The sequence below is a fragment of the Equus caballus genome, chromosome 10, assembly GCF_041296265.1.
Source record: "Equus caballus isolate H_3958 breed thoroughbred chromosome 10, TB-T2T, whole genome shotgun sequence".
Lineage (NCBI taxonomy): Eukaryota > Metazoa > Chordata > Mammalia > Perissodactyla > Equidae > Equus > Equus caballus.
The window spans coordinates 21,029,778-21,044,184 of NC_091693.1; the positions used below are offsets into that span (position 1 = coordinate 21,029,778).

General features: G+C 44.0%; 1 long non-coding RNA gene across 2 annotated transcripts; it reads right to left on the reverse strand.

Moving 5' to 3' along the window:
* Nucleotides 1–1,918: 1,918 nt before the first annotated feature.
* On the reverse strand, nucleotides 1,919–10,285 carry LOC102148235 (uncharacterized). Of its 2 annotated transcripts, XR_011422493.1 has the most exons (6): nucleotides 9,958–10,281; nucleotides 7,155–7,257; nucleotides 6,731–6,831; nucleotides 5,606–5,704; nucleotides 4,885–5,053; nucleotides 2,971–4,301 (listed from the first exon to the last, which is right to left on the reverse strand). It is a non-coding gene; the product is annotated as an uncharacterized lncRNA (long non-coding RNA). The 2 variants fall into 2 exon arrangements; XR_002810762.2 differs by lacking the exons at nucleotides 6,731–6,831; nucleotides 7,155–7,257 and having other exon boundaries at nucleotides 1,919–4,301; nucleotides 9,958–10,285.
* Nucleotides 10,286–14,407: the final 4,122 nt, after the last annotated feature.

Here is a 14,407-nt window from a genome sequence, read left to right on the forward strand (position 1 = left end):
TTGATTTCTAGCTTCATAGCGTTGTGGTCTGAAAAGATGGTTGGGATGATTTCAATCTTCTTGAATTTATTGAGGCTTGTCTTATTACCCAAAATATGGTCTATCTTTGACAATGTTCCATGGACACTTGAGAAGAATGTATATTCTGCCGTTTGGATGGAATGCTCTCTAGATATCTATTAAATCCATCTGATCAAGTGTTTCTTTTAAGTCTATTTCCCTGTGGACTTTTTGTCTGGATGATCTGTCCACTGAAGTAAGTGGAATGTTGAGGTCCCCTACTGTTATGGTGTTGCTGTTACTTTCTCCTTTTAGGTCTGTTAATAATTGCTTTATGTACTTTGGTGCTCCTGTGTTAGGTGTATATATATTAATAAGTGTTGTGTCTTCTTGGTGGAATGTCCCTTTTGTCATTATATACTGCCCCTCTTTGTCTCTCATTGTTTTGTTTTAACTTTTTTAACTTTTTAAAAGTCTGCTTTGTCTAATAAAAGTATGGCAACAGCTGCTTTATTTTCTTGGTCATTAGCTTGGAGTATCATGTTCCATCCCTTCACTCTGAGCCTATGTTTGTCTTTGGAGCCGAGCTGCATTTCCTGTGGGCAGCATATTGTTGAGTCTTGTTTTTTAATCCATCCAGATACTCTGTGTCTTTTGATTGGAGAATACAATCTATTTCCATTTGGAGTGATGATTGTTATATGAGGGCTTAATGCTGCCTTTTTATCTCTTGTTTTCTTGTTGTTCTGTGTTTCCACTGTTTCTCTCCCTTCGTATTTTTGGACTGTCATTTCATTTTGTTGGTTTTCTGAGGGAGATCTCTCAGTTTTCTCTCTTTTTGTGAACTGTGGCTCTGCTCTGATTTTTTGTTTAGTGGTTACCATGAGGATTGTATGACAGATATTGGAGATGAGATAGTCCATTTTCTTATAGCCTCTTATCTCCATTAACCTAAGCAGGTTCCTTTTCTTTCCTCTCCCCTTATGAGCAATTGCTGTTACAAATTGTTCTGTTTTTAATTTTGTGAGTTTGTAGCTAATTTGAAGTGTTTATCATTACTTTTGATGCTTTCTTTCCCTTTCTCTTTCAGGTTATAATTGAGTCTTTGCCTCCCTGCTCTAGTAGAGAGCTTCAGGTTTCTGATCATGTCTGTCTATTTATCTCCTTGCTCAGAGCTTTGTAGGCCTTTACCTTTTTGTTGCTGGTGTGAGGGCATCTTGAATTATTTCTTGTAGGGGAGGCCTACTGGTGATGAAATCCCTCAGCTTTTGTTTATCTGAGAAAGTGTTTATTTCTCCATCATATCTGAAAGAAAGTTTCACTGGATAGAATATTCTTGGTCCAAAGTTTTTGTCTTTCAGTATTTTGAACATATCATTCCGTTCTCTCCTAAGCCCATAGAGTTTCTGCTGAGAAATCCACTGAAAGTCTGATAGGGTTTTCTTTGTAGGTTATTTTCTTCTGCCTTGCTGCTCCTAATATTTTTTCTTTATCACAAACTTTTGACATTTTTACTATTATATCCCTTGGAGAAGGTCTTCTATCATTGTTGAAGTTGGGCATTCGATTAGCTTCATTTACCTGTAAATCTGAATCCACTTTCGGGTTTGGGAAGTTCTCAGCAATTATTTCTTCGAACAAGCTCTCTGCTCCTTTCTCCCTCGCTTCTCCCTCTGGAATACCTATAATCCTTATGTTGCTTTTCCTAATTGAGTCAGACATTTCTTAAAGAATTTCTTCATTAAAAAAAAATCTTAGTTCTATCTCCTCCTCCACCTGTAGAATTTCTACATTTTTATCCTCAAGAAGACTAATTCTTTCCTCCATAAGATCAGTTCTATTTCTTAATGATTCTAGATTATTTTTTATTTCATTATTTGTGTTTTTCATATCCAGAATTTCTGCTTGATTTTTTTTTAAAGTTTCAATCTCTTTGGTGCACAGATTCATTTTATTGGTCAGCTCCTTGAATTGTCTTTCTTGTTTAGCTGTAAGTCATTGAGTTTCCTTATGATGGTTATTTTGAATTCTGTGTCTTTTAGGTTGTAAATTTCTGTCTTCTGGGTTGGTTTCTGGAGATTGTCATTTTCCTTCTGGTCTGAATTGTTGCTGCAGTTCCTCACAGTGTTTGATGAGTTAATCTTTTTGGGGGGCATTTGTGGTATTCTTAGGATGCAGATTCCCCCTATTACCGCTAGGGGGAAGCAGGAGCAGCATTTCTGGCCCCATCCCAACTGCTGGCAGCTGTAGGGGTGTTATGGGTGCTTGCCCCAACCTGGGGTGTGTTCAGGCACTTGTGTGGACTGCCCTTGGTGGACGGGGCTTCCTGGCTGGGCTAGGGCCACCCTTTGGGGCCTCAGGGGTACTCTGAGCTCCCCCTCCCCACCAGAAAGTGATCACCAGTGGGCTAAAGCTGCTGCTGCCTATTCCCACAACCTCCCAGGACATGTTCTTTCTTTGGAGGCTCAGCAGCACTATGAGCGCTCATGCGCTGGCCTGGGGAGCGTTTGCCACAGTGTGTAGATTGCTGCAGTCTCTGTTTATGCTTCGCAGTCCCTGGAGCCACTGTGCGTGGTGGGTGGGGTTTCCTTGCTGGGACTCAAGCTGTGGCTGCTCCTTGGCAGCACAGGGACATTGTTAGCTCCTCCTCTCCACCAGGAGAGCCACCATGAGCCCAGGCTAAAGGTTAGCACCGCCTCCTCCCATAGTCGCCCTGGTGCATGTTCCCACTTTCCAGGCACTTGCACCAGGTTGGAAACCACTCAGGTCCATGCACAGGGATACCGGGGGAGAGCAGGGTGTGCTCATCTCTCTCTGCCACTTCCCGGGGGGTCAGTCCATCCACCCTCAGATGTATAGCTGCGTGTGTCTCTCAGGAATCCTGTTGTGCTGTGTGGGCTTCCCCCATTGGTCAGTGAATGTCCATTTAGTTGTGGTTCAAAAGGGGGAAAGACAAAAGGAACAGCTCACCTTGCCAAGCTGCTCTGTGAATTCTTGATCTCCAGGATTATTAAAATGAAAACAGGCAAAAAAATACCAAAAAAGCAGTTGGAAATATAAAGTATTGATTCTGACCCAGCTCATGTCTTCTGGTGTCAGGATGGGACCACTCCTGGAAAGGATGCCCCAGCGGCTATGAACGTGATCCAGAAATGGAACAGATGTCCCAGGGAAGATCACACCTCCTTGGTGATCCCATGCCTAAAACTGCTCCCTGAGCTTCAGAGATGTACATAATGGGGACACGGGGGCACATTTCTTTCAAATGGTGAGAGGTTATTACCTGAAACGTAGTTACTAAAATAAGGAGCTGTTCCTGAATGTGACAGATAGCATAAGTCTCAGAAAAGTAGGCTTTTCTCCTCATTCAAGGTCATGCGAAGCATTCAAAGACTCGGAGAGGATCGAGCACAGAGGGTTCCCCCCCAGACACTGAGATCAGCACTTTTCTCTTCCTTCACCTTAACGCAAACACCTGAGATCCATGTCCTAAGGATGCTGGAATCCAGTTACCCTGGAAATTTTACCTGCACTGCTTTCTATTCTATTGAGTGCCTCAAAAGATTGGATGATTCCCATTCTCATTTTGGAGGGAAATCTATTTTACTGAATTCACCAAGTTAAATGTCAAACTTGTCTGGAAACACCCACTAATAATATTTAATCTGGGCATCTCACAGCCAAGTCAAGTTGACATATAAGATTAACCATCACATCGGCCTTGGAGGCCAATGTTTAGCACACACACACAGACACAGAGCTTGGCATTGGGCATTCTGAGCACTGAGGTGGGCCATTTTCTTCTCTTTGCCCTGGGGAAGATGGGGCTCCTATGGATTGGCAAACGGCCCTAGTTGTCAGGTCAAATAGGTACTGGGACAATGTCTTAGTAGGAGAGAAATACTGGAGATGCTCTTTTCCTGGATCATTTGCATGTTACTGTAAACCTACGTCTGGCCACCAGTGTCCAACAGGGTCACCGATCCAGGTATAAAGGCTTGACGGTCTTTGCCCCCTGAACTCCAGTCAGTGGCTTTCCCCAACACACTCCTCTCCTCAGAGCAGTTGAACAGCTGTAATGTCACATCAGCAAGGTGAGCCAACAGACGAGCGATGATGTGCAAGGCTGCCATAGCAGCTGTACCTCCACTGATCCTCGGAGCCTGGTGGCTGCTGCTTCAACTGCTCCATTCTCTTGTGGCCAACTGGAACCTGGAAGCTAACAGGGAAGGGGATTCTGGGAAGTGTAGTTCCAGCCTGGCAAAGCCTCCACAGGTTTCTTCACTGAAGGCTTCAAATCACTGTTTAAAAATCATACTTTAAGTACAGTAATTGCTCAGAAGTGTAAATTTCCAACTGCCCCCCCCCCCAGCTATGATTCCTGTGGCTACTGTTTCAGTTATCTCTTTCTGCACGTCATCAAACCACCCTAAAACTCAGTGGCCCAAGCAATCATTTTATTCTATCTCATGGTTCTGCAAATTGACCAGAGCCCAGCTGGGCAGTTTCACTCCTAGTTTTGCTCTGGGAAGTCAGGTTGGGATGGTGGTGGTGACTGGAGTTGGATATCTGACCCTTCAGTGTTCCTCTATGTAACATCTCTCTCCATCAGAGTCCCCTAGGTTGCTTACACAGGTGCCCAGGGATCCATGAGGCAGGAGTGGAAGTTACAAGGCCTTCTTAATGTCTGAGCTGGTGAAGCCTCAGAACATCTTGTCCTCCATATTCTTTTGGACAAAGCAGTCATGGACCCAATCCAGGTTCCAAATGAGGAGATTATCATAACAAATTCCATCTTGTAAGGAGAGGAGCCACATGTTTGTACAAAGGAGGGGCAGGATTGCTTGGGATTGTTTTTGGAGACCAGTTCCTACAGCTACTCACCTGCCTGAGTGTTGGCTGCTTCCTCTATCCCATGAGGAAGGTTACCCCTCTTTGTCAGGGATGTTGAGATAATGAAATAGGAACAGATATTTAAAGGGGCCACACAGATCCTTCGCCTTTCCTGCCCTTGGATTGGTGACGACAACTTGGCCTTGTCCATAGGGCATTCCTGAGGGTGAACAGAAGGACATGGGTGAGAAGTAGAGGTGCTCCCCTGGTCTGCCTCCCTCCTTCCAGGCTGACCTGAGCCCTCCTCAGCACCATCTGACATCCTGGCCATCCTATAGCCAGGCATAACGTCCCTATTCTGTGTGATCAGGCCTCTCTACAGGGCTGCGGACATCTCCAAATCACCATTTGTCCCTGAATCAGCACCACGGATAGCACCACTGACCTTTCCTAGGGATCCCAAGGAGCCAGGATAGAGTGAGCACCTCCTATGAGTGGAGGTCTGACCCCTGCTGGGGCAGAGGTGGGGTTGGTCACAAACAGAGCACAGAACCTGGTAGCTGGTGGAGAATCTCCAGCACATAGAGGAGTGTGTGGAATTGAGAAGATAACACCTGAGAGTCCAGCAATTCCCCAGGTACCAGGATCGCCTTTGAAATTCACAACCCTTGTGACCGCCTGAGAGTCCCTAACATGTCTACTAGGCTCTTTGCTCCCAGAAGAGCAGGAGCCCCTCTCAACCCAGGTGTGATTCCCCATCACAGTCACTTACCCTATGCACGGAATTGTCAGGTAACCACTCTCCCAGCCAGACGTTGCTCTCCTCGAAGGCAAGGTCTAGATCTCTCATATTCATCCCTTTACTGGAGACCTGAAGGCACAGTGTACATGATTGTTGAATGAATGAATGAATGAATGAAGTTTCCTCTCTCAACTCACGGAGAGAGTTGACAGTCCTCTTCTCTCATTAACATGTGCTTCCTGTCTCCCAGCTCAATGAATCCTGGGCAGACCAAGATTGTTGAAGTGGTTCCCAGTGCAGACAATGGTGCATGAGACGGGGCAACCATGCGATTTGGACAATTCCTTTGCGCACTCTGGACCTCGGTGTCTTCTGCAAATTGGAGAAGTGGAAATACAAGGCCCCCCCAGCTCTATTGGCCTATTGGTCATAGTTCCTCTTTTACACACAACTGGTTTCTCTGTGGCTTCCTCATGTCTCTCCTTCCCATTCTTTTGCTTTTCTTTGTAAATTGGGGACCATGGAAAACAGACTAAGCCTGGCCTAGCCCTCTGACCACAGATGCTGCAGCTGCCCCTGCTGGGAGAGAGAGAGTGGCCAGGACAGGGGGGGCCCAGGTGGGGATGGGGCTGTAGGATGAGATTCCAGCTGAAAATATAGGAATTGGTGATGGCATGAGAGTACCTATAGATGCTCAAAGCTGGCACTTTCCTTCTCTATGATCACACATTGCTTCTACTCCAGTATTTGGGTGAGTAAAGGCAGCATGCTCAGATGATAAAACCACAGAGAAAAGCAAGGAATCAGTTGGCATTATAGTGAGGCTGGGGCTCCTTGGAGGGAGTGGGGTGTGGGCATAGGGAGGGGGATCAAGGGGGAGGACCTGGGTGTTCCTGACATTCTATTTCTTGGAGGGTGTTCATTGTGTGATAAATCACTGAGCTGTTCTTGTGGGGGCACTTCTCTGTATTTGTGTTGTGTTTCCCCCAAAAAGTTTCAAGAAGTTGGCATCAGTCTGAGGAGGCACCATCTCCCAGGATTCCCACCACTTCCTCCCAGCCCTCAGCCACACACTTCAAAATAGCTTTCTGTGAATTCAGGTGCGTGTCTCATCTCTCACGAAATCCTCACCATCCCTCAGGGTGAACAACCAACCTCCAGTCTGGCTTCCTTGCTCAGTGTCTCCTGCACATCCAAATCCTGGGAACGGAGACCATTTGGGCAAAGGTTTGGAGGCCAGAAGACCTTGCCATGCTCTGGAGGAACAAGGAGAATTTGGGGGAGCAGGTGCTGCAGCCCTGCTCTTCCTGTCCTTCTGCATCATCATCATCATGTGAGCAGTGACCCTGGGGAGGGAGGGAGAGCCCTGGGGTGGGAAGCACAGGCAGCCACAGATCTCTGAACCCAGAGCTGGAGGGACTGGGTGGGTCAAGAGCCTGAAGCGGGGGCAGGAAGGAGGTCCCTGGCACCTGAGTGAGTCTGTCACAAACCTCTGCCCCACTGTCCAGGATAGGGAGCCTGTGTTCACAACCCTGGGGTCTCTGGGAGAGGACCACCCCCTCCCACCTCAGTGACTCACTCCAGCCCCTTCAGAGAGAACAGAGGAGCGGGTCAGTCTGCCCACTGCACCCTGAGCTGGTTGGACTGAAAGGTTCTCCGATCTCTTCACTCAGAGTGAGGCCCTGCAGGAAGGAAGCAACAAGGTCAGCAGCAGGCTTGGGGGACACAAGCATGGAGGGTGAAAATGCCGTCACAGGGTTAGTCTCTCAGGTGAGTGACTTGGGCGCCTCCCCATCCAGCATCTTACCTGGACACCTCCGCCAGGCTGGCTTTCTGGATTGCCCCACTTAGCATGGCCAAAGTTGTTCTCCTCACCTCCTCCTCCTATTCTTCCCTTCAAGTTGGATCCCCATATTTCTGACAGCATGACGGACCCTCCTCTTTCTTTTGGGCCAGGCGTGGAGGAGTCACCCTCTCTCTATCCTCCCTTTCTTCTGCTATAGCCAAAAATTCACCACATCTTGTCCATTTTTCCTCCTATGAACAGCTAGCATCAGTTTGCCTTTCTCCATCTCAATCTCCATCATTGCCAAGGTTTCAGAATCTCTTTCCTGGACCCCTCATCTCCCTGCCTCTCACCTCCCTTTCCCTACATAGATCGATCATCTAAAAGGCATCATGGTCCAGTTCTTCTGCATTTGAACATCTGTTTGCCCCCACCATCTAGAGCAGTTGCCGGCAAAAGTTTTCTATCAAGAGCCAGATAGTAAATATTTTTGGATTGTGGGCCTTGCAGTCTCTGTTGGAGTCATTCAACTCTGATTTGCAGTGTGAAAGCAGCCTTAGACCATATGTAAACGAATGAGCATGCCTGTGTTCTAATAAAACTTTATTTACAAACACAGGCACTGGGCCACATTTCACCCAGGGGCTTTACGTAGTTTACTGAATCCTGACCTAGAAAATGAAGCTCAAACTCCTCATCCTTGAGCCCTGTATCTTCTGGCCTCTCAGCACCTACCTCCCCAGAAGGGCCAGGGTTTGGGTGAGGAGAGTGAGGCACTCGCCTCAGATGCAAAACTTAAAATGATGCCCAAAATTTCAGTAAGTGAGATAACACTTTACTGCACTATTTAAAAAAAAATCAAAATGAATGAAAAACATCTATGATAAGGACAATATCAAAAATCTAAATAATGATAACATCAGTAGACTGAAGTTAGTTAACAGTTATTTAAAATCATAACTTGATCAACAGAAATTGTCACACATGGCAGCATTCTCAGCAGAAAATGAGAGAAGCCAAAAAGGAGATTTTGAAAAGATTGTTTCCACATTTACTTCCAGAAGAACCAGGAAAGCAAAATTATAATAAATCCTGGTGGGTACAGATAAACCCTTAAACTTAAAATGATGTTTTTTTTTTTTTTAAAGATTGGCACCTGAACTAACATCTGTTGCCAATCTTCCTCTTTTTTCTTTTTTTTTCTTCTTCTCCCCAAAGCCCCCAGTGCACAGTTGTATATTCTAGTTATGAGTGCCTCTGGTTGTGCCATGTGGGACGCTGCCTCAGCATGGCTGGACGAGCGGTGCCACATCAGTGCCCAGGATCTGAACTGGTGAAACCCTGGGCTGCTGAAGCAGAATGTGCAAACTTAACCACTCGGCCACAGTGCCGGCCCCTAAAAGGATGTTTTAATACACACAACTTTCAGGTTTCTAAAAATATTTCAATTATTTAAATTTCTGGGGAAAAAATGACCATTAAAAATACGTGAAAACACATATACAGGGACACACATATTTCCTTCTGCCTCAGGCTCCAATTGGTTAGAAGAGCACTCTTACTGACGCTGGGTTATTTCTGTTTTTGATATTTTGTTCTCTGTGGTTTTCCTTTTGCATTCACTTTGATTTAAATATCTTGCATTCAAATGTTATTTATCGCACTTATTGAGTTTTTCTGTGCTCCTTTTTTTTTTTTTAAAGATTTTATTTTTTCCTTTTTCTCCCCAAAGCCCCCCCAGTACATAGTTGTATATTCTTCGTTGTGGGTCCTTCTAGTTGTGGTATGTGGGACGCTGCCTCAGCGTGGTTTGATGAGCAGTGTCATGTCCGCGCCCAGGATTCAAACCAACGAAACACTGGGCCACCTGCAGCGGAGCGCGCGAACTTAACCACTCGGCCACGGGGCCAGCCCCCTCTGTGCTCCTTTTAATTTTCCATTTTAGGCGAGTGCCTCACTTGCCTTACCCAGATCCTAGCCCCACTGTCCAGTCCACTTCCTGCCACTCCTCCCGCCTCCCACCCTTTGCTCCATCCACAGTGGGCTTTTCATCGTCATCAACCAGAACAAGCTTACTTGTGCCCCTGGGTCTTTGCATAGGCTGTGCCTCCCTTCTCTAATGCTCTTCCCTCCCAATTTGGTTGGGGAGCAACCAGCAATGGGACTGTCAGCGAGGTCAATGGACTCAGAAAAGTGTGATATCTTGTAGTTAAGTAAAGAAGGGCTTTTGCTTAGAGAAGCCATGCACCTGGGTCACCTGCTGCTGCAGAGTCCAGAGAGGTGAGGACAGAAAGATGGCCATTTGGATTTCACTAGCAGAGGTCACTGGTGTGCTGGATAATAGCAGTGTTGGGAAGTGGCTGGTGTGTGTGTGTATGTATCTTAACTTGAACAATCAAGAGAGAATAGGAGCAACAAAAACATCAACAATTCAAGAGAGGGGTGGAGCAAAATGGCGGGGTGAGCTCACCCGGGATTCTCTCCCCTCCAAAATACAACAAAAGATTGGAAGAACTGAATTTCAGAGAATAAACATAATGCCAGCTCGTTAGAGACCTACAATACCAAGAAGGCGGAGATCATAAACCTTACTTACACCTTCGGAGGCGCCGGAACGGTAGGAGAGAACATCGCTCCCTCCCCTAGAGTCTGCCATCGCTGCTGCGCCAGTCGGGAAGGAGCGGGGGAGGGGCCGCGCGACCGGGCGATCATCCGGGACTCCTGCCGCTGATTCAGTGGAGACCCGCTGACGGGGGGAAAGCTTCCATCCACAGGGACCCTATAAATCAAGGGCCTTGGGAGACTAGAGAACAGAACTGATCTGAACCCAGACTGGCGCGTGTGAGTAACAGCCCCTCCCTCCTAACAAAGCCAGTGGGCGCAGCCATCTTGCCCCGAAGGCGGAGAGCTAACACGCCGCTCTCGACCCCCATCTAGTGGCGACAGGCTGTAACTGCAACTGAATTCTACCACCATGCGAAAAAACCGCTCCTCTACCATCCAGCAATTTATAAAAGCCCCAGACCAGAAGGAAAACAATAAAAACACAGAATTAAGTCCTGAGGACTTGGAATTAGGTAAACTAAGTGATAATGAATTCAGAGCAGCTATAATCAAAAAACTCAATGAGGTAGAGAGAAAGATAGAGAAACAAGCCGAGTTCTGGAGTTACTTCACAAAAGAGATTGAAATCATAAAGAAGAATCAAACAGAATTACTTGAGATGAAAAACACAATGGACCAGATAAAACAGAATACGGATTCCCTGAATGCCCGGGTAGACAACATAGAGGAGAAAATTAGCATAATCGAAGATAGACAGGCTGAATGGCGCCAGACAGAGGAAGAAAGAGAACTAAGAATTAAAAAAAATGAGGAAAATCTCTGAGAGATAATGGATTCAATGAGGAGTAAGGACATAAGGATCATAGGAATTCCTGAGAATATGGAAAAGGTAAATGGAGCAGAAAGTGTGCTTAACGAAATTATTGAAGAGAACTTCCCAAATCTAGGGATCAATGGAGAAATGTGTGTAGAGGAGGGTTTTAGATCTCCTAGATTTGTCAATGTAAAAAGACCTACCGCAAGGCACATAGTAGTAAAGTTGGCAAATAGGAATGATAAGGAGAGAATACTCAGGGAAGTAAGGAAAAAAAAGAGAATAACCTATAAAGGAGCCCCTATTAGACTGTCAGCGGATTTCTCTACAGAAACCCTACAAGCTAGGAGAGAATGGAGTGATATATTCAAAGCTTTAAAGGATAAAAACCTTCAGCCAAGAATACTCTATCCAGCAAGAATTTCCTTCAGATATGAGGGAGAAATTAAATCTTTTCCAGACAAACAAAAGTTAAGGGAATTTGTAACTAAAAGCCCTCCATTACAAGAAATCCTCAAGAAGGCTCTCATACCTGAAAAAAGAAAAAAGGGAGAAAGGGGACACAATCCACAGACTAGGGAGACTGATGGATAGAACCAGAACAGGATAGCAAATATTCAACTATAGCATTAGGGTAAAAGTAAGGAAACTACCAAAACAAGGACGATCTTAGCACTCTAACTACAAATTAATAAGACGAGTTGGAATAAAAAAATGAAAATAATTATTTAGGAGGGGAAGAGCAAAGGGTCTAAATCAGTATTGGTCAAGTAGGTAAGTGACCACCAGAGAATAGACTATATTATACACGAGATTCTAAATACAAACTTCAAGGTAGACACTAAAATAAAGTACAGAACAGAGTCACAAATTATAAATAAGGAAAAATCTAAGAAACCCAGCATAAGAAATTGCAGTATTAAATGGGTAGTCTAAAGCACACAGGAAAAGAAACACAGGAAAACAAGATAATGAGCGACAGATTGATAGCACTAAGTCCACATGCATCAGTAATCACTCTCAATGTGAACGGATTGAACTCTCCAATAAAAAGACACAGAGTGGCAAAATGGATTAAAGAACATGATGCAACAATTTGTTGCCTCCAGGAAACACACCTCAGCCCCAAGGACAAACACAGACTCAGGGTGAAGGGGTGGAGGACAATACTTAAGCAAATAGCAAGGAAAAAAAGGCAGGTGTTGCAATTCTCATATCAGACCAAGTGGATTTCAAAATAAGACAGGTAAGGAGAGACACAGAGGGACAATATATAATGATCAAAGGGACACTTCATCAAGAAGAAGTAAGGCTTATAAATATCTATGCACCCAACACAGGAGCACCAAGATTCATAAAGCAACTATTAACAGACCTAAAGGAAGATGTTAAAAACAACACAATAATAGTAGGGGACCTCAACACCCCACTCACATCAATGGCCAGATCATCCAGACAGAAAATCAGCAAGGAAATAGTGGAGCTAAATGAAAAACTAAAACAATTGGACTCAATAGACATATATAGATCACTTCACCCTGAAAGAGCTGAATACACATTCTTCTCAAGTGCACATGGAACATTCTCTAGGATAGACCATATGTTTGGAAACAAGGCAAGCCTCTACAAATTTAAAAAAATTGAAATAATAACAAGCATCTTCTCAGATCATAGTGCTATAAGGCTAGAAATTAATTACACGAAAAAAGCTGAGAAAGGCACAAAGATGTGGAGACTAAACAACACACTACTGTACAAGCAATGGATCATTGAAGAAATTAAAGAAGAAATAAAAAAATACCTGGAAACAAATGAAAATGATAGCATGCCATACCAACTCATATGGGATACAGCAAAAGCTGTATTAAGAGGAAAATTCATCGCCATACAGGCACATCTTAACAAACAAGAAAAATCCCAAATAAGCAACCTTAAAGCACACCTAACTGAACTAGAGAAAAAAGAACAAATGAAGCCCAAAGTCAGCAGAAGGAGAGAAATAATAAAAATCAGAGCAGAAATAAATACTATTGAAACGAAAAAGGCAGTAGAAAGGATCAATGAGACAAAGAGCTGGTTTTTTGAGAAGATAAATAAAATTGACAAACCACTAGCCAGACTTACACAGAAAAAAAGGGAGAAAGCTCAAATAAACAAAATCAGAAATGAGCGAGGAGAAATAACAACAGACTCTGCAGAAACACAACAGATTATAAGAGAATACTACAAAAAACTATATGCCAACAGAATGGATAACCTAGAGGAAATGGATAAATTCTTGGACTCCTCCAGTCTCCCAAAGCTCACTCAAGAAGAGGCAGACAATTTGAACAAACCAATCACAAGGAAAGAGATTGAAACAGCAATCAAAAACATCCCAAAGAATAAAACCCCAGGACCAGATGGCTTTCCTGGGGAATTCTACCAAACTTTCAGAGAGGATTTAATATCTATCCTTTTCAAGCTATTCCAAAAAATTAGGGAAGATGAAGCACTTCCTAACATATTCTATGAGGCCAACATCACGCTGATACCAAAACCTGACAAGGACACCACGAAAAAAGAGAACTACAGGCCAATATCACTGATGAACATAGATGCAAAAATTCTAAACAAAATTTTGGCAACCAGAATTCAGCAATTCATCAAAAGAATCATACATCAGGATCAGGTGGGATTCATACCAGGGACACAGGGATGGTTCAACATCCGCAAATCAATCAACGTGATACAGCACATCAACAAACTGAGGAATAAAAACCACATGATCATCTCAATAGATGCAGAGAAGGCATTTGACAAGATCCAACAGCCATTTATGATAAAAACTCTGAACAAAATGGGCATAGAAGGAAACTACCTCAACATAATAAAGGCCATATACGACAAACCCATAGCCAACATCATACTCAATGGGCAAAAACTGAACGCCATCCTCCTGAAAACAGGAATGAGACAAGGATGCCCTCTATCACCACTCTTATTTAACATAGTACTGGAGGTCCTGGCCAGGGCAATCAGGCAAGAAAAAGGAATAAAAGGAATCCAAATAGGGAGGGAAGAAGTGAAACTCTCGCTGTTTGCAGACGACATGATCTTATATATAGAAAACCCCAAAGAATCCATTGGAAAACTGTCAGAAGTAATCAACAACTACAGCAAAGTTGCAGGGTATAAAATCAATTTGCATAAATCAGTAGCATTTCTATACTCCAGTAATGAACCAACAGAAAAAGAACTCAAGAATACAATACCATTCACAATCGCAACAAAAAGAATAAAATACCTTGGGGTAAATTTAACTAAGGAAGTGAAGGACCTATATAATGAAAATTACAAGGCCTTTCTGAGAGGATTGGATGATGACATAAGGAGATGGAAAGACATTCCATGTACATGGATTGGAAGAATAAACATAGTTAAAATGTCCGTTCTACCTAAGGCAATCTACAGATTCAACGCCATCCCAATCAGAATCCCAATGACACTCTTTACAGAATTAGAACAAAGAATCCTAAAATTCATATGGGGCAACAAAAGACCCCGAATTGCTAAAGCAATCCTGAGAAAAAAGAACAAAACGGGAGGAATCACAATCCCTGACTTCAAAACATACTACAAAGCTACAGTAATCAAAACAGCATGGTACTGGCACAAAAACAAGTGC